The sequence below is a fragment of the Chlamydotis macqueenii genome, chromosome 2, assembly GCF_036417535.1.
Source record: "Chlamydotis macqueenii isolate bChlMac1 chromosome 2, bChlMac1.mat, whole genome shotgun sequence".
In the NCBI taxonomy this organism is placed as follows: domain Eukaryota; kingdom Metazoa; phylum Chordata; class Aves; order Otidiformes; family Otididae; genus Chlamydotis; species Chlamydotis macqueenii.
The window spans coordinates 34,624,535-34,645,385 of NC_141557.1; the positions used below are offsets into that span (position 1 = coordinate 34,624,535).

Sequence of the window (20,851 nt, forward strand, 5' to 3'; positions counted from 1 at the left end):
GTAGATTCCAAGAAACCAGCCTTGGTACAGATTTTATTTTATTACAATGAAAAATACCACCATGAGCTGGGCATTACTGGAGATTAACTTCTCTGACTCACGTGAGTAATAAGCGAAAGGAAGTAGTTTAAGTAGTCTGGTAGACTGAGGAATTCAGACTCTCTAAACTGGTAATGCTGAGCCGCTGCTTCATTAAGCGTGCGGAAACAAATCTGGAAATGCCTCATGGAATGCAGCGTGCAGTAGACAACTTGCAAGATCAAATAGGCCTAACTAGGTAAATAGCTTCCCTGCTCCTTCCAAAAAGGCAGGGAAAGAGTTCATTAAAGAAGTTGCACTTCATATGCTAAAGTACAGGAATAAAGTTAAAGCTTTCAAAAAAAAAAATTTGATTTTAAAGAAAAATCTTCAACAACACATTGAAACTAAGTAAAGTAGTAACCTGGCAAACCTGGCAGTGAAAATTTCTTAGTAAAGAAACAAACGCAGGATGTCTACTATGAAACAGTCCTGGAAACTATCACTATGAGCACAGAATCAAAAGTAACAGCAGCTTCCTGAGCATGAGTTGAGGAAACCAGATGTTACTGCTACAGAATTCTGAAAGAAAAGGAAGGTTAAATTGTACGTATAGTTGCAAACAAAACTTTCATGCATTCTCAAATTATTGTACTTACTTCACCTCTAGCCAATATAAACATTTTAAAACCATAATCTATACTTTTTAAGCAAACAAACAAAAAAAAAAATCAGTGGAAGATACTCTATGATGGCAAAAGAGCAAACAGAATACCTGTCTTTAGAGTTGGAGGTGAGGGGAGAAAAGAGAAAATAAATCAGCCCTACTACGATCAGTAACACGCAAAATTTAGGATTAAGTCAAAAAGTCAGAAGGAAATACCAAAGTCAATAGCAAGAGATTAACTTTCTAAAAAAGAAAATTTAAAACATAAGGGAAATCTGTAGAGCTCACCTGGACCTGACAACAGCTGCATAAAAAAATTAATAAAGCTGGCAATAATCTTATTTAGTAGGAGATTTGCAAAATGACTAAGTAACTGTCCACAGAAGATGATAAAAGAAAAAAAAAAAAAAAGTCAGACTGGACACGGATCACCAGAAGAAGATTCCAAGAATTATCTTGGGGCTAGTTTTATTTATTTTATTTATTTAATTTTATAATTAAATTTATTTAATTTTAAATAAAATAAATAAAATATAAAATGTTTATACTGGCTAGTGGCAAGGGAAATCGCTGCTGACAAAGTGTATAGAGGCACCTCTGATGCACCGAACAACTAGAACACCAGGTGAGAGGAACCACATGCACAAAAGCTGTGACAGGGAATGCAGTTCCTCAGGCCTGAAGGCAAGGTCAGGACAAGCAGAAGTTCTGCTGCGACAGCTGGAAGTGACCAAGGTGGGGAGGTATCACATGTATAAGCTCCATCATCAATTTGGTGAAGCTCTGAAAAGAGGAAAAAAGCTACCCTTTGACATAAAATAAGGCATTTCCTAGAGAGACATATAGGGAAGCATTTAAAAAGTCATTGTGCAAGGCACTGCCAGCATCTAATCTGGTCAGGAAACAAAGACACACCTGAGATCTGTGTAAACCTATGCAAGAAAGACTGACAGCAGAATATTGTCCTGAAGTGAATACCATGAGCGTGTCTAGTCAGCCACATCACAAGATTCTCTGCATCTCCTACAGTTTAAATGAAGGTCGCCTGGACTGACTGAAAGGGAGTCTTCCCCAATGTGAACGGAGCAAAAAGTTAACCAGCTTACAGAGGCCCAGAGGGAATGCAGATGATCTTATAAACACTGAGAGAAAATACCATTTCTAGCCAGGTGTACAAACTGGTCATGGATACATTTAGTCAGAATACTGGAATCAAGTTTTAGTCAAAGCAGGGAAGTTTTGAAATAATTTGTTAATGGGACACCTGGGGACAAAGCTCTACCTATTTTAAGATGACACTTGCTCACTTTACAAAAGGGAATATACAAATGTATTGACTGCAACAAATATTCAACATGAGTATCCAGGATCTCTCTTCCAGTCCTGTGATGTGTCAGTACAGCCACTTTCAGCAAGGAAGTCTTTATATACCACTTACCAACGTTACTATTGCTGATTTAACCGGGACTGCAAACTGATCTTGCCTTAATACTCTATAACGTTTCCATTAATAAAAGTAAATTACTTCAGCTTTACTCACTTACATATATTTCTTTTGTGAACAAAGGTTGTTGCGTGGGTTGTTGTTTGTTTGTTTTTTTTTTTTAAGAAATATTAATTTCAAAAAGTGGCAGATCAAGGAAACTGTACTTTTTAGATTCTATGTCTAGGCTACCAGACAAATATAGCTTCTACTACATCGCTTTGACAATGAAATTTGTTAATATTTTCTTCTTGATTTGATGTCAATACCTTGCATGCCCATGCCATTCCAAAGATGACAACTGCAGTTTCCCCAAGTTCTGAGACCCCTATAAACAGAAACCAGCATTTGAGAATCTCAGTGCAGCAAGGAATAAGGAGATCAGAACCATTTTCTTCAATTCCCTTCTTCAATAAAGCCGATCCAAGCACAAATCTAGCCAATCTCTGCATTGTGATTTTTGTCTGCACTCCTCCTGGATTCCACAAAACATTTTTGCATGAAAATGTTTCACAGACTGGGCAAAGAAGTTTCATAAGATAATGTGCCTGTATTTACTCAGAACACCCCCCATTATTTTCAAGGGCCAAAGAGAACCACAGGGAAGTAAAAAAGCAGTTTGGTCAACCAGAAAACGAAGTAAGAATTAAAGTTACATACACTAATATACAAAAATCTGTTTCCTCACCCTCCATCCCTAGTTCCCTTCCCAAATACCACCCTTCCTCTCAGCTGTAAATACATTAGGCTAGGCTAATACAGACGATAAGATTTTATTGATAAAGTAATGCACAACAGATGCACAGCCTACACCATTTCTCTCTTCTAAAGTAATGCATCACAAGGCGGATCAAGTGGCAAGGCACTTCCAGACTGTTGAGCAATCATGTTAAGAATGAAAATCCCTCAAGAATTCAAGTTCTGCAAGATGAGACTGCTGGGAGACAAGCCGTAGTGAGAAAGGCATTACATCTTCCTAATATTCAAAGCACAAACATTTTTTTTTGTTTATTACATAAAATTCACTTAACAGCAAGCTAAGATGATCCTTTTGCAGAAAGGGCTCTGCACACCGATCTATTTAATAGTTTAATTTGAGGAAACCAGAAGCAAACAACTCTCATCCTGCATCGAATCGAGGGTGCGTTCATGCTCACCATGCCTTCTGGTCATATTAAAGTAAATAATGCAAGCTCATCTGGCAAGGAAACTTTGGTAGTTCAATGTGAACTGTCATTATGTTTGGATTACCAAGACTGAAACAGCATCCACAGTTAGGAAAATGTAGATGTGTTTAAATGCTGAGCCATGCCTCAGAAACAAGGATTTCCTAAGCCTCTTCATGTGGGAAGCAGTCACCGCCACACACAAGCCCCACAAATGTTTCCCAAGGTGAGAGCACTCAGTCACTTGAGAATACTGACACACAGCCACCGTTCTACCACTGAATTACAATGAAATTAAAGAAGCCACTTGTTTAAAAATAAAGAGATGGTTGACAATACAGCTAGAAATAAATGGGAAGTTACATCTTCCCTGCTCAGCTTATCAGACTAATCAACTAGGACTAAAAGCAGATTATTAAAGCCTGCCTAATGAAAACAATGACCTTGTATATATTTAAAAATACTTAATGGCATCTCATTGCTTGAAATTTGAGCTTTTTAAATGTAAGATTATCACCAGTAAGGGATCTTCAGTACATCAGCAATTGCGTGCCTATGAATGGCAGAAGAAAGTGACCTTGTACACTTAAGTGTTCCTGCAATAAAGAAAAAAAAATAAGTTACAAGTCAACCTTATCAAATACTCAATTTTGTGAAAGCCTGACAATACTTCCCCCCCACTCTCCCCTTTTTCTTTAAAAAAAAAAAAAAAAAAAAAAAAAAAAGCAAGCATACAAACAATAAGACTCATCTGTCAAAGTGATATCCTGGCAATGGCTCTGCTCTTGATTTTCAAGTGGAAGTGTTGAACCTGCTGAACCTCAAAGAGTACGGTACAATACAGCATTATATATAGAAAAATAATGTGTGAAATGAAGCTTGTGTGTGTGGGGAGAGAAGCCTATGATTCAGCTATCCCGTGGAAAATGCTAACATCTTATCTCTGAATCTAAAATGAGGTTCCATATTTATTCAGTGAAAAAATATGGTATCAGTAGTGCATTTTTATTCTTATTCTAAGAAACTGGATGTTAAAAAGCTTGTTTCAACAAAACAAACTGGACATCAGCTAAAAGGTAGGAACTATTTACTCATTACTTACTTATACCTCAGTAAGTTCTCCTTTCTCAACAATTTGAGATTCTCTAAGCACTGGGAGACTTAGTTTCATAAGGTTTATAAGGTGGTAAAAACATCTAATGCTTCTGGGTTTAATGCCTTGCAGATCAGATAGGTTGATTTGAAGGACAGTTACAAATCTGGAAATTAACTCACTATTGTTTTTGTTTGTTTTTTTTTTTTAACATCAGGAAAGAATTAATTTCATCAGCCTTGGCAGTAGTGCAAGAGCTTTGAATTGTTACTTCCTAGCTAGGTCACCCAGTAAAAAAAAAAAAAAAAAAAAAAAAAAAAAAAAAAAAAAAATCAGTACCATTCAGTTAAGAAAGACAAGAATCAATTGTAATACTTTCGCCCAATAATTTTCTCAACACCCAAACTTTAGATTTAGTTTCCCTTTAGATTTGTTGTTGTGGGTTTGTTTTGGTTTTTTTTTTGTTTGTTTGTTTCTTCTGGGGTTTTGTTTTGGCTTTTTTTTGTTTGGTTGGTTTGAGGGTTTTTTTTTGTTTTTTGTTTTTTTTAATGGAACATTGAGAAAAACATAGCAAAACAGCCCCTCATACCCAGTTTAGGAATCTAAACCTGGCTGGGTGCCTGCTTAGCCTAGCAGTGGTACACACACCACAGCGGTAGGCAAATGAGGGTCCATGATACATCTTAGTGGTCCATCATTTTATTCAGTAAACAGCATTTTTGGATGCTAGTAAGGGCACACCTACTAAATTCACTTCTTAGAAAACAGTAGCTTCCTTGCCAAGACATGACAAAGTCCTGCACATCAACACCTAAATTATTTTCCTTCCATTGTTCAACCTTAATCAGAAAACAAAAACTAAATATGAACTCTTCTTTCACAGCATGGTTGTTACTAGAGCTCAATAACAGGACTAGATTTAGCCTAGATTCTCCTCTCTTCATAAACAAATTGCTTGTTATCTGATCTTAGTATCAGCAAATTAGAGAACTAGAACTAAGGGGGTTTGCTTTCTAGCAGTCAAATTCTGTCAGACAGACACTACCAATTGTCCATAAGAAGCCTCTTCCAACAACGGTTGCACCCTACTGTATGAAAGATGATCTGTATCCCAACCACAAGGTTGCTTATTGACTCTGTTAAGACTCAGGCAAGACTGGAAAAGAACACCAGGACTCTGATTGGCTTTTCCAAAATTGTTTTTAGATCTAGCAGAGTTTGAAGAGCAGAGTTGCACTACACTAAACTTCAAAATACACTAGTAGAATTATCACAGAATGGCTGAGGTTGGAAGGGACCTCTAGAGGTCATCATGCTCAAGCAGGGCCACCTGCAGCCAGCCGCCCAGGACCATGTCCAAACAGCTTTTTAACATGTCCAAGGAGGTAGACTCCACAAAATCTCCAGGCAACCTGTGCCAGTGCTCAGTCACACTCACGATGAAAAAAATACTTCCTGATGTTCAGAGGGAACCTCCTGTATTTCAGTGCACATTGTCTCTGGTTCTGTCCTGTTACATATCTTAACAAGTGGTAAAATCATTATGAGAATGTTATCTTTTAAGGAAACTGAACACAACCCTTCCGAATGATTCTACTAAACCTATTTAACAGTAACAGCAAGTAAGATGCACTTCTGAGAAGTCTCCCGGACATGACAGCACCAGGGTAGACCACAGAGCCTTATTAATCACTTTTACTTAGTAGTCAAAAAAAAGTTAGGGAGAAATCTTATCTTCAGGCCCAATCTTAAGTAACATCTTTTGCTTATTAATTTTTGTTTCTTTGTTCCATTATCACTTCTTTAAAAACAGAAACCTACAATCTCTGGGCAATAATGCCAGCCCAAACAGCCTGATGCATGCCAGGTGGCCTACTTCTTTTGAGGTGGTGAAATCACTGCTGAACAAATGGACTGGCAAGTTCTTAGAACATCTGCTACCTAAACAGCTGTGTAGTTCCCAAGAACAGAGAGGTCACGTGCCAGTGAGCTGCACAGATGCAGATATGTCCCAGTTGTGGGGAGGGAACTCCCCACAGTTACCAAATTGTAGAAAGGCATCTCTCAGCAAGTACCAGCCTGCCTGCCTTTGGCAAGCAGCAAGGTATTGGGGAGGGAACCTGAGAAAGCCACCACAGACTCCTACCACAGTCATCTTGATAAACTAGCAGAGACTCAGGAGCCCACATCGTTTGGAGTCAGCTTCATCAGCTCCCCAGTATGCAGACAGTAATCATCAGCATGTCTTTGGGATCCCCATCGCTACTGATGATTTACACGATTATTTTAAAGCGCTCATGCAGTACTACAGAAGATTAACAGACGCTCGCTGTTTCCTTTTTTAAGGTACACGAGACAGTAACCGAACCACACTCATAGCGAAACTGCCTCCTTCCTCCCCCCCTACATTATAAATTGCAGTCAAATTCACAGTTTATGCTCACGAAGCTTTGTCTGGGGGGATCTCGGCACTCCTGTTTGTCACCAACACAGGATAGAGAAAGAAATGACAGATCCATTCACTCTCCTTCAGAATACAGTATTTTATAAGACTATTAAACAAGCTTTTTTCCTAGCAATACAGTTGCAGCCACTGTAGTCCTAGGTGCCACTATGAGCAAGGTATGTTCTGCGTCACGTTCAGGGAGATGCTGCTATTATGCCTCACAGCCTAAGGCGGTGGCAGAACCCTTTTGACAATAAAACTTATCAAAGCTGGTTTCAAAGCCATCTGTAGCCACCACAGACAGGACAGCAGAAGTTCTGTAAAAATAAGAATTGTACGTTTCACTTGGGGAACTAAGAGTATGAAGAAACTATCTCTACTCCTCCTCAAGGCTATTTTTCTAGACACACTTGCAAAGCAATTGTCTTAGAGAAGACGCAAACATTTCAACAACTTTTTTTTTTTTTTTTTTTTTAACATGAGTGGTTGGCAAGATGGAAGAAAGTAGTGCCAGAGACCTATATCCTACTCTGCTCATGTGAAAACTTGAAGGGCAGGGCTTAACCTTCTGTAACAAGCAGAATTAACAGTGACACAGATGGGCTTGTGCACTGGGAAGGATAAAGTCTCCTGCACACAGGGTTAGTGACTGACAAGCTGTTCAGAAATTGTCTCTTCTGTGGTGCCTGCTACTCTCTGAGCAGAAAGAAGTAAGTATGTATGACAAATAGAGTATATCTACACAGTTGTTCTTTATCAGAACCATTAAGACCAAGAGCTTCATTCATTTTCACCAGCAACTACATAAAAATAGAACAGACTAAAATCAGAACAGTAACAATGCATACGCTGCAACTAGGAAAAACCTCCAGAATCACAGGAAAAAATGGCATTAGTCAAATCAGCGAGAGGTGACCTAAAAGTGACCTAAATGATCACCACAACAAATAAGAGATGACACTTGTGACAACAGACTCTTTGCAGCATGATCACAAACAGCAATAACAGAACCGGCAGAAATTAAGATGAAGGAACAGTACAACTACCTTCAGCCAGGGAAACATTTCAGACTTCTACCCTAAAAACATTCATCAGAGGATACACCAAATGGCCAGAAAGCTCAATGCTTCAAGTATTCCTAATGGCAACAAAAAGTCATTACTGAAATCCAACATCAAAACGCAACAGGTATCATTACAGTAAATACAGAATAGTAATAAACACTGATACCAACAAGGATTAGTTCCTCACCTTCACTACAGTCTTCATTCTAAGAACAGCAGTTAAATACAAGTACTGCATGACAACTCCAGCACCACATACTACCATGTTTTTGTTGTGATGGTTTCTCAGGTTTCAGCTCAACAAACATGCAGGCAGAATCCGAAGCTATCGTTAAAACATTGCTATTACAGAAAGACGAATCAAAAGGAAAATCTCCTTAATTCCCAACTGATGTATTACAGTGGAAGACAGAAGAAAGGGAGATTTGTTTGCATGCCCATGTCAACGTAAGTGCCAAAGAAAACGTCCAGAAGGAAATAATTAAGTATTGACATGGCAGCAGCTGTGTTTACCAGCCTAAACAGGATTCAGCCATCAAAAGCCCACAATTTAAAGACTAAAGAGGGAATCTTCAGTTCGAGTACTTGTAATTTAACAACTGGACTTGAAAGTGAGAAATCTAGAAACACAGATACATACACACACCTCTTGGTCAGACAAAGAATGCAGAGCTTGGATAATGTGTTATTCAACGACTGCAAAGGAAAGAGTTCTCAAATTCAGTCTAAACTGTTACAAAATTGAAAAGCAATGCACAGAGGCACATGAAGAATCGTATCTGCAGCCTTCCTTCTGTCACTTACCAGATGCTATTAGCCAGCCACTACCTCTATGTCAGGCCGTCTTACAGCCAGATACACAATTAGTAAGTTTGGAGATCCCTCTAAGAGCTAGAAACTCAGAGTAATTCTCAATGCACTGCTTCAGCTTAGGGCTTAGAGGTCAGTGAAAGTCAGTTCTCACTCTTATTCCTCCCTCCTGTTGCACATAACGGGGATTCCTGTCAAGTCATGCTTATCAGTACTTATTTCCCACAGAAAAAGATTCAAGAGCCATGTCTAGAACAGCCTTCATCCAAAGACTGTGAATCATTAGCAAACAGACATTGCAAAAATTGCTCAGCACCTTCCACATCAAAAGCAGCTCAACTCTATTTCTTTACTTTCGTGGTTAGCATCATGGAGCGCCCAGACACTGAAATAGGATTAAGCACCGCCGTGCTTGCTGCTAAACACCGACACGTGACTTCTACCCTAAGGAGCTTGCACTGAGTCAGAGCTGTTCTGGCATACCAGACAGGCAGGACAGTACAGGCTGAGCTGCACTGGGCTGAGCAGACCAAATCCATTTCTTGGTCTCAGCTAGCACTTCTTAGGGTCCTCACTGCTTTTCCTAAGAAGCATTAAACATTTCAAGGAACTTCCAGCAATGTGCTGTAAGTTTCATATTGACAGAGCTCCAAAACCACTACTCGAGTGGTGTGTTAACTCAGGACATAACTTCATGTATAATAGAATCTGCTATTTCTGAACATATGCGCTACGTGGAAGTCACAAGCAGCTTCAAGAACTTCGCATGAGCAACAAGCTGAAACAGATTGAGGAAGAGGGAGTTACGGATATCCTGCCTCCCAAGATCAGACCCACAGCTGTGCTTTTCTTAGCCATTACGTTTCCAACTTCACCTAGATTGTCATATTCATTACCATCAACACCCACATCACTCAAGCTTGAAGACAGACAGCAAGCTTCGCTCTAAGGTAATTGTAGGTTAACATCAAGGAGATTTATTTTCTGTTAGCAGAATAAGGACAAGTGCCCACAAAAGGACAGAACATTACATGCATAAAACCTCCTTGTCTTTTAGAAAAATGAGAAACTAAAACAATGAAACATGCATTTCCAGGCACAATAATAAACGATTTACATACTTGTGCCATAAGTGACAGCTGCAGGAGAGTAAAAAACGATGTCTGTCCCTCAGACACTGCTTGAACACAACCACAAAGGCAGAAGACAGACATGAAAATCCAGCATCTCAAAACACAGAGCTGGGTAAATTTGGTAACAGAGATATGTTAGTCCCAGTCTCGAGAGTTGTTTGTCAGATCTCACAATATCTGCATCCCATTATCTGAAACCTGATACAGGAAAAGGCAATTAGATTCTCCCAGAAGTTTCTTTCGCTACCTTAGTGTATCACAGTGTCTATCCCCCAGTCTTTTACCAGCAAAACTTTGTGCCTTTGGTGAGTCAAACCTTAACATAATTGAAATAAATTGAAAAATTTCTGTTGACTCCAATAAGATCAAAATATGCTGACATAGACACTATACTTCTTCTGACATATAAAAATACCCCATGACTGCAGTCACATACTCATTCTCCTGCCTCATTCATGATTGCGTTTTTTTTTGAAGTGCACATTACAGCAAATCAAATTTAAGCCTAAAATATATTAGCAATTTATATTAATTACTTTTCAATAAGAAGGCTTTTTTCATTTGCAGCTAAGAGCACTGTTTGTAGCAACTGAAAACTCAGTTTTACAATTAGAAATCTTAAGACACGAGACTGCCAGCATAATGCCCTACTTCACTCTACTGTCCACACAGCACATAACCAAACCTACAGAATGCAACAAATGAAAGAAAGGCTGTTAAGCTGACATGCATAATAGATACAGTTTGAACTAGACACTTTACAATGACATACACGTAGCTACTAAAAAAGAAAAAAAAATAAAGTTTTGTACAAAATACAGTGTGCTTACATTTGCAAAAGTGAATGAGCTGGCCACACAGGCAGCGTTGCAACAAGCAAACTCCAGCTGAGTCTCACCATCATTTCCTGTCCTTGGTGAACCTGCTGGTAATTTCAGCCCAACCACAACTGTTCGGCACACACGCACGTACACTCATACATCACCAATCCCTAAAACTCCCCTCCCACTTTTCCTTCACGCAAACCCAGATATTATACAAAATTATAAGAAAGGCCATAAATGGGCCTAACGCAATGTGTGGGGAGGGGGATATCAGAATAAAGAAAAAGAGAATATGGAATTGTGAATGCTGTTGCTTTATAAATGGACGAGGAGCCATAGTGGAAAATATCTAGCTTACTCTATTGGGAGTATAGACTAGAGAATATTACTTAAGATTTTTTAAAACATTTTTAATAATAAAAAACAAAGCTCCTGGAAATTAAAACTGTTGTTACCCATAGCTTTACAGAAAACGTCAATGAAAAGACTTGCTTTAAATATCCAAGCTGGACTTATAGGCTCTGTTGAAATTAAGTAGAGTTAAACATAGTGAACTCTGATTAATCGATGAAAGAGAAGGGATGAAGCAGCAACCAGCTATTCCCTGTGTCCCTTCTCGAGAAAGCAGAGAATACTGTTACCATCATTAGAGGCCTAGGACAAAAATGTAACACAAACAAGTTACCTTACAAGGAAGAAGTAAATTTATTAAATGCCCTTTTCTCTAGCAATTCCAGATATCCTTCTAGCAAAAATAAATCAGCAAGTGTCGGTGAAGAGTACTTCACTGTCAGTGAACTGTACCAAACAGTTTTCAAGTAATGCAGTACTTAAATGCTCATATTGCCTAATTTGTCCTCAAATAGAAATTAAATCAAACTGGACACTGAAGCGGCTGGATTTAATTAACCTATTTTCTTGAAGATGTAGGCGAGAATGAGGAAAAAAAAAATAATAATGGTGGCATATTTTATTTTACAGGAGCACAGAGAACCACAGATTTAGACCAAAGCGACGGCTTTGCAAACATGCCCAAGATTTTCTGAAGTTACATTTCACAGCCAGCTGGCTGCCAGTCCGATTCCCTGCAGCAAGCGGGGAGACCTGTCCCTGCCCGCCCCCCCCCCCCCCCCCTCACCTCCCGGGAATGCCACCTCTCCGCCCGGGAGGTGTTTGGGAAGCCCGCTGTATCGCGGCTAACACGCAAATCGCTCCGTTTCGGTACCAAAGGGAGTTAAACAAACGACGAGCAGCCCTCAGCAGCACCCTCCCGAAGGGGCTGAAGTTCCTTGCCAGTCCGGACCGGTAACAGCGCAGCCGAGGACCCCGAGGGCCGCAGGAGGTGACCGGTGAGGGGCTCGGCGGGGCGGGCGGGAAACGCAGGGGATAAGGCTCTGCCCCGGCGGGCAGCCCTGGGGACTCTCGCTGTGATTTGGGCGAGAAAGGTGCTTTTTGTGCGGTAAAAATCCACTCTTTTTTTTGCCGTGCTGAGTTTGCCGGAGGCCACCCGACCCGCCCCGCGGACCACAGCCACTCCGCGGCGCCTCAGCGAAGGGGGAGGGGGACGACACCTCAACCATCGCCCGCCAGCCCGGGTGCTACACACCCCCGCCCGCCCCCACTGCCCCGTCCCTCCGGCGCGGCGGGGAAGCGGCCCCCAGCTCCTCCCGGACACCTACCTGAGCGCCTCACCTGCCGAGCTACCGCCCGCCGGGCGTCCCCGCCATGGCCCCCGGGGCAGCAGCGTCCCGCAGCCAGCAGGGAGGGAGAGAGGGAGGAGTCGGGCGGGAGCGAAAACCGCAACCATAAAGAGCGGCTCTACCTGCGCCGGGGAGGGCGGGGGCGCGCGCAGCGACACCTCTGCTCGCCTCGGCTTGTAGAGAATGTCCACGAGAACGAGCGGGGCGGGACCCTCACGCTCGATTGGCAGCCTCCTTGACCAACGGGAAGCGCCTATTCACTTCCCCCCCTCCGTGCTAAGGAGGCGTTATTCCCGCCCTCCCCGGCCGTTGGGGCGGGAGAAGGGGGTGTTTCCATGACGTCACGGGCGGCGCCCGGCGGACAGGTGGGGAGGGGTCTCGGAGGGGACAGAGCTGTGGGGACCGGAGCTCCTGGCTAAGCTGGTGCTGAGCCCGCCAGCCCGCCGTCCTTAAGCAGCCGGCGGTGCGTCGGGGGAGGGGGTGAGGCGCGGAGCTGATCCCGCTTGGGCCCTGCGGGACCCTCGGAGCCGGGGGAGCGATGGCTGCCTCGGGGCGCCCCGTCCTGCGGCCTCGGTGGGAGCGAACGGGCAGCGGCAGGGAGGGCTCGTCGGGGGGTGCCGCCGCCGCCCCACCCTCGAGGGCCCGAGGCGGTGAAGGGGCCGGGGAGCGCTCCCCGCATCCGGCCTTGCCCGCCCCCTCGGGAAGGGCTCCTCCGGTGAGAGAGAAACACCCCTCCCCGCCCCCTAAAATTACCGCGTTCGTCTTGTTTAAAAAGAAACAACTTGAATGACTAATGAGATCCAAGCCGTTAGAAGCGCTCTGGGCTGCTCCCACGAATCCTTTAATGTGAGCGCTTAATCTTTCCAAAATTATTACCGCTAGACGGGATGTGACCTGGCACACAACTCGCACAGTTTTTATTTACAAAGTGTGATTTAATCCTTACTTAGGAGAAGAAGGGGAGAGGGATGGGAAGAACCACCCCGATTTCCCTACTCAGCCTCGTGTGCCCAAAACTGAGCAGCTGCTTTTCTGTTCCATTCAGAACTCAGGGCTTTTTCTCAGCTGGAGGCACTATAGGAAACAGAAAGCCTTTTCTGCATTTATACCATTCATGCTGCGTTAGAAAAGAGCAGAAGCCCTTGGAAAAGAAGCTCAAGTGGCACCTCAAAAGGCAGGGATGTTAGTTAGCGTAACCTGGGAGAAGAGTGGAATCTTGCACTTTAAATAAAATCTTATTTGTTACAAGGTTATCGGAGACACCACAGCATATCAAGTTTATTAAGAACAGTATCCGGCTAGAGGGTTTTCAAACCATAGATGCCAAAACAACACACACACCTTGAATGCTGCTTTCGGAGCTGGACTATGTGCCACTACAGCAGAGAGCTTCTCTTGATCACTTGAGGAGATGTTGCCTACACAATGAAAACTCAAGCAGTGATGCTTTGGTCAGTGTCAAGCAGCAAAGTCAATGAAAAGCAATAGAAACAGTTTTAGTTTTGATTATATTGTTCAACATAGCTTCAAGTAGCTGCTGTGTGGGAACTCAAGTATCACCATGGAGTATTTTATCAGCTTACAAACAACTGGAATTTAAAAATAGCTACAGCAATTCCTTAGGTTTCAGATTTCATAAAAGTTTGTTTTTATAAATAGAAGTTTTAGGACAAAATGAGTACTGTCCTTTTAAAGAGTGCAATTGTTGAACTAAAGGCACCAAATAGCCTGCAGCAGCAAATCAGTTAAGGAAAAATTAGGCAACTGGAATATCTTAATGGTACACCTTTCCAGTGATCACATGATGTAATAACATACTGTTAGGTAACAGCGTGTTTCCTGTGCATGTGTGGCCTGTTCTAGCTCCCACTGAAACCAAACTTGGACCACTTCTTCATTTAGAAAGGAACTAGGTGGTTCCCTGAGGATGTACAATCTCCAGGCCCTGCAATGAAAAGGAAATTAATGAAGCAAAAATAAAATTATTTTCCAGTCCAAAATCTCCATCTTGAATCCTGCCATATAGACATCACACGACTTGAGATTCCTGAATCACTTAGGACATTTACTGTTCCTGTGTTCATCACAGCAAAAAAAACCCATGGACTGAGCACATCTCTGAGCTGTATTAAATTATTTCACTGGAGTCACATCAGAAAGGAGTTTGATCTTTCTATGGTTTAGGGCTTTATATGCTTTCCTTTTGTTCTGCCCTTCTGTTGAACAGAAACAATGAAAAAATGACATGAAAAAAATTATTTTCCTGGGCTAAAGAAAGATTTAGAAATAAATTAATAGGCAGCCCTTTGATAATAAAATAATTCTTTCTGTTAGAAAATCAACGCTGTCGTGATTTAACCCCAGCCAGCAACTAAGCAGCACACAGCTGTTCGCTCACTCCCCCTGGCAGGATGGGAGGGAGAATCAGAAGGGTAAAAGTGGGAAAACTCATGGGTTGAGATAAAGACAGTTTAACAGGTAAAGCAAAAGCCACTCACACAAGCAAATCAAAACAAGGAATTCATTCACTACTTCCCATCGGTGGGCAGGTGTTCAGCCATTTCCAGGAAAGCAGGGCTCCATCAAACATAACGGTTACTTGGGAAGACAAACACTATACTCCAAACATCACCTCCCTTCCTTCCTTCTTTCCCCAGCTTTATATGCTGAGCAGCACATCATATGGTGTGGGATATCCCTTTGGTCCCGTTTGGTCAGCTGTGCCACCTGTGTCCCCTCCCAACTTCTTGTGCACCCCAGCCTACTCGCTGGTGGGGTGGTGTGAGAAGGAGAAAAGGCCTTGGCTCTGTGTGAGCACTGCTCAGCAGTAACTAAAACATCCCTGTGTTAGCAACACTGGTTCCAGCGTGAATCCAAAATATAGCCCCATACTGGCTACTATGAAGAAAATTAACTCTACCCTAGCCAAAACCAGCACAAACACACAAAGAAGTAGTGACAGTCTGTTCACTGAGACGGCAAAATATGAAATGGTTGTATACATGAGGGGAAACACACAGGCAGAAAGCTTCTGTCTGAATGTAGATTGCTGTTTTTCCTTCTTAATAGATCCATCAACATAAACTCGTCCGGTTTATAATAGTAAATGGAAGGTGGTTAGGGTGTTCCTCAGTACCATGCACTTAACCTTCGATTTATCCTTGCTCTTTGCTTTTTCTGTTCTGATTGATGGAGCCTCATGACACGGTAATATTTCCAGAGCTATTAAGAAGAGGAACTCCATTCTGCATAATCCAACAGGTATTTTTTTAAATTAAATTTCCCTTTGATCTAATATAATTCAGAATTAAATTACATGGCCTGAATTAAAACTCTTCCACCATGTGTGCCCTTTTAGCTTGCTCTTTCCTGTGGTTTTGTAAAGCCAGTTCACAGCAATGTTTCCAGTCATGCAATGAAAGCGATTGTCTTTTGATTTCCAGCCTTTTTTTTTTTAATTATTAGGTGAAAAATAATTACTGCGTCTCCATTGAACTCAAAGACGTGCAATGATGTTTAATGTTTAAGCAATCTTAGTCTCTTGTGAGTAAACAAGCTTGCATGCCATGTATATGGACCAGACAGAGAAAGACTCATTCTGAGATACAAGTTATGTCCTGTGGTGTGAGTTGAGCCACTAAAGACAAATAAGGCTTGTGAAGAGCTTCTACGTTTACAGCAGAGGAATGTATTTATCAGTATCCTTGTGGCTGAGAAGGTGTGAGTAGCAGCAGAGTTATGTACATTGCAAAGTTAGTGGATTAATCTATCTTTCTCTTCCAATGACTATGCACGTGTATCTTCAGTCCTGGGCAGGAGTTATCTGTCTTGAAATTCAGCAACGTCTTCCCTTGTGCATCAAAATAAATCTGTCCTTGGTAGCTTTCCTCTTTCCACCAGCTTTCCTCATCGTGTCATTTCTATCCTTATGCCAGTACCTTTTATTTTATTCTCAGTCGTCACTGAGAAGCCTTCTATCTCATTGACAACGCTTTGGCAAATGTTGCTGTTTTCCTGTTGCATTTACAGGGTGGAATGTAAGCTACTGGCACTACCTTTCCTGTGTCTTTCTTGTTGGTATTTCTAAATGCTTCCCTGTCTCCCAAATCTGCCCAGGACTCTTTTCACATGACCATAGTCACTGGGCCTTCTTCCATGGCTTGTCTTGCTTCTCAGCTAGAATTAGCCTTGTTAAATGCCCTTCTGAATACCTCTGAGGTAGCAGGTTTACCTCTGAAGTGCCTTATGCTACAATGCCCATGTGAAAGCATCTCATATATGTTGCAAAATCCGTTAATTGTTGCAAATATTTTCGGCAGTCTCAATTCTGCCCTTCATTTGTATGGTGATGTAGATGTCTCTCTACAGCTGAGGGGGAAAGCAGACCTGCTGTCACAGCAACCTTTACTCTTCTCCTTACAAACTGCTTAGCTGGCTGTAGTTTACTCATTCAGATGAGGGCAGAGAGAGCAGATAGTCTAACAGTCTTTACATGTTGACAAAGCAGATGTGTGGCCAGAAGTTAGTCAAAATGAAAAGGCAAAAAACTGAAAAGGAATGAATATCCACCAGCTTGGCACTCAGCAAGGAATTATCCCTGTGGACTGTACCACAGTGAAGAAGGTAAGTAGATGTTCCTCTCCTCATACCCAGATTGGTCTTCAAAAGAGTCCTTGTGCCGAACAGTCAAAAGTTCACACTGGCCCAAGACTTATAAAGCTGAAGTAGGATAAACCAGGCAGCAAACATTCATAAGATGCACAGATTTACTGTGGCAGCCATGACCATGCATAGTGTGTACCTGCTGGGTAACATGACACATGATAGCTTTACAGCCTCTTTCCACATCACTGCGGATCCATCCCGAAAGGATGCACACCAAAAAAAAAAACAGAGAAGGCATGCAACATAACTTCTTAAAAAAAAAAAAAAAAAAACAAAAGCCAAAAAGACAGACTTTGGAGGACCTTGTCTTTTTTTGTGTTTGTGTTTGTGCAGCACCTACCACAGTAGGATCTGTGGACTTGGAAACAGCTGAATTCCAAATAGTAACATTCTTCAGTGGTAATAAAAGTACTTTTCTTGCGGTTGATTTGACTTGCTTTTGTCTGTTCCATTTAGCTCCAGGGAAACTGGGAGGGCCCGGCTGTATTTGATCAAGCTCCCAGGCTTACTGCATTTGAGGGCCAACTTGTGAGTCTCAAGTGATCACCGTGTAGTGAATGAGCAAGTCTAACATCCAGATCGCTGGAGAAACAGGGAGTTAAGAATCACTAAGCTTCTGCTTCACACAGATGAGGATGTGCTTCAGGCAGTAACTTCAATACTGACTTGGAAAAGAGAGGCAACTCCAAGGTTTTCAAGAGAAAATGATTCTGCTTTTTTTTTTAAATAGCAGCCTTTTCTTTTAAGAAGAAAAGCTAAACAAACTGGCAATTTAAGATTCTGGATCTGTCAGTCTTGTGCTGGTTTCATACACGCCAGACGCTGTTTTATAACATTTATCCTCCTCCCCCTCATTGGTGAATATTACTCATTCTTCCAAGTATTCTGGGATTTTAGCATTTATCTAAAATGTAGTCAGATGGAAAAAATCGTTCTATTTTTTTTTCCGTATTACTTAAGGCAGAAAATATCAGAGTACATGGAAGTTTGCTGTATTCAGAAAGCATGTTTATAGATCTGTGGTACAGGTCTTTACAGAATCTGGCATCCAGGTGCCGTTCAGTTGGCAGAGGGCAATACAGCTGCTAGGAAACAGTGTAATTCACTGCACTGTGGGCTGGATTCTCCTGCCTTGCTGGTGCAAGCTTGGTTCTTCGGATTATTACTGGGGGATTCTCTCTGGAGTAGGAGACACAAAAACTTCCTGTGGGGCACAGAGGACTAGCAGAGATACTCCACACCCATGGGTCTTTTGCCTTTCTAAAGCCTTGTGTAGTTGTAGATGGAAGACTTTGTCCATTGCAACCAAAGTTTCTACTTAGTTCACAGAGCTCTAGGTGAGGCCCAGGCATACCTCCTGTGTTATTTTTTGTCTGTAACTATTGCACATAATATAGAGCACTTCAAGTCCAGAGGTTAGGTCTCTGCTCTCCTATTCTCAGAGGAACTGCACACAGATTCTTTAATCTTTGTAGACTGTCATGTTTTCTGCAATGAGAACAGGATCCAGATTTCTCTTGTTAGGACTAGCTTTGCTATTATTTTCCTTTGAATACACACAATAGGAAAAAATGTGGAAATACTAATGTACAAAAAGTGCTGATGTCAATTTATTTCATTCTTTCAGGACCATGAAAGCAAAAGATAAGATAAGACACTGAATTTCATACCTGGGAGGCATTTTCTGGAAGGCTGTAGGATAGATGCCTTTGCATTTCACTTCAAAGTGAAAATAAATTGTATTGTTCAAACCATGTCAATTGTGCCTACAAGGTACATTTCCTGCCAGCATGGGCAAAGTTTTCCATTGTGTGAACTCCTTAAAGTTGCTAGCCCTTCATTTGTGTGCACGTGATATTTGGCAAGGGTCAATAATGGCAGTAACAAGCACAACCCTGCAAATGTGTGCAAGTCCAGCTACAGACATTAAACTTGTCAGCAAATGGTTATTGCTCACTGGCATTACAATGAAAGAGCAGAGAAATAACTCTCCTTACACTCACTTGAAAGTTAGGCTTTTGGCCTCCAACCAAAGACTTGCTCCACAGCCTTCTTGCTCCAGTGATCAGACAGTCTCCCAGTTCTCAGACCGTGCGTTGTTACAGCCAGTTTGTGCCAACTGATACTTCTTGGATCTGCACCTCAGTAAAAAGTTAATGTACCAGACCAATCCACTGCCACAGCTCTTAGATATATGTACTTAGGCAAAAATTTCACTAGAGGAGAGTAGAAAGCATGCCAGTTGCTGGTGTGAATTGACTGTTCTTTTTGCATCAGCTCTTCAACAGGAAAACTGTTCAGTCTGGCTGCCAGGTCACAGTGGGGAAAAGCTAAGCTGGGTGGGTTGAGTTCTGCTGGTGTACAGTAGTAGCCTCTCCTCTTTCTGTACCACAGCTGTTAGTGTCATGGCCTGAGTTTTACCACAATTCAGAAGCATATTAGTATGGCTTCTTTCCTGTGTTCAGTGCTGCCAGCAGACCTTATTTGACAGGAAAAATACATCTTCCCAGACATCATAACCCTGCACACAAAACAAGTCAGTAAGTCCAGACAGATTTTTTTTTTTTTTGCCAGAGGCTAGCAATGGTTCCAGGCAGAAAGGATGTCCAAGAAATGAAATCTTCACCTGTATTCGAAGTGCCATTACAGTTCCAGGCAGCTGCGTCAAACCAGATCTAGAGGTGTTGAAATCTGTGGAAAAATCATCCTTCAAGTTCAACGAGCTTTCGGTCAGATGACTCACCTACTGGGTCAACATGTTGAGCGTCTGGGATTTTCCCTTGCATCTCAAGACATTGATGAGTATCTAGGCGGCTGTTGGGAGGACAACCGCCTCACCTGACTATTGCCCCATGATAATTGAGGCAAGACAGGCTACCTGGTCTTTTGCTGCATCCTTTCATCCATGATATTTCTCTAAGGGTTTGCTGCTGAGGAATGGGTCTCTGTGATTAAGAAAGTTTTGACAATGATAAAGCAATGAAAGCCTTCAATTGAACTCAAAAGTGATTGCTGAGAAAGAGAAGAACAGAAGTATTTATGGCATTAGTGCCACAGTCTGACATGACTGACTGACAAAGTAAAATACAGGAAAAGCAAACCTCCCACACAGCCTACCTTGGGCAAACACAGATATAGAGGTTGCTAGCAAAAGGCATGAAAGGAAGTTTATTCACCTGCAGCCCAGCTCTAGCTGGTTCATCATGGTGACCGCAATCCAGTCAGCTGCTGATCAGGCAAGTAGTCTCTTGGTCCAAATTCAGTTAACAGTGCCCTCAACCATCACAGAGATGTGCAGCTGCCTTTCCACTTTCCTGCTTCTGGAAGAGGCGTGGAAAAGGGATATAGCTACAAGGTTTTAAAGCCAGCCACTGTAAAAATCTCCCTTTTGAATACAAATAGACAAGGATTTACCAGCTCTTAAGATTTTTATTTTATTAAGATGCTATTTTTTCATGGAATTAAAAAAAAACCAACCACAAACTGTTGAAAAGTTAAGGAAATATTATAGCAAAAATGTTGAGGTTCTTGGTCTGTACACGTGTGTAGGAACGAAGAGTGAACAAGTGTATTTTGAAGTCTTTAAAAAGTGAAAGTCCTCCATTCATCACTGAAGAAGAACAATATTTGGCAGAGAAACTGAGCTGTTTGTGTACATTTATTATCACACTAGTTAGTATAATGGAATGAAAGGAAAAAACTACCTGTGGGAAATTCAGGGTTTTATCTTGGTTTTTAGAAGTAATAAAGGCAAAACACTCCTGGAGACATCTTTGAAAAAA

The 20,851-nt window shown here is 41.8% G+C and overlaps 1 protein-coding gene across 1 annotated transcript in view; it reads right to left on the bottom strand.

The window, feature by feature from the left end:
• The window catches only part of OSBPL3 (oxysterol binding protein like 3), an 88,928-nt gene extending 76,383 nt beyond the window's left edge, over nucleotides 1–12,545 (bottom strand). Inside the window, exon 1 of the mRNA XM_086742527.1 lies at nucleotides 12,384–12,545. The gene's annotated coding sequence lies outside the window, so the exon portion shown is untranslated. The remainder of the gene's footprint in view (nucleotides 1–12,383) is intronic.
• Between the last annotated feature and the right edge of the window lie 8,306 nt (nucleotides 12,546–20,851).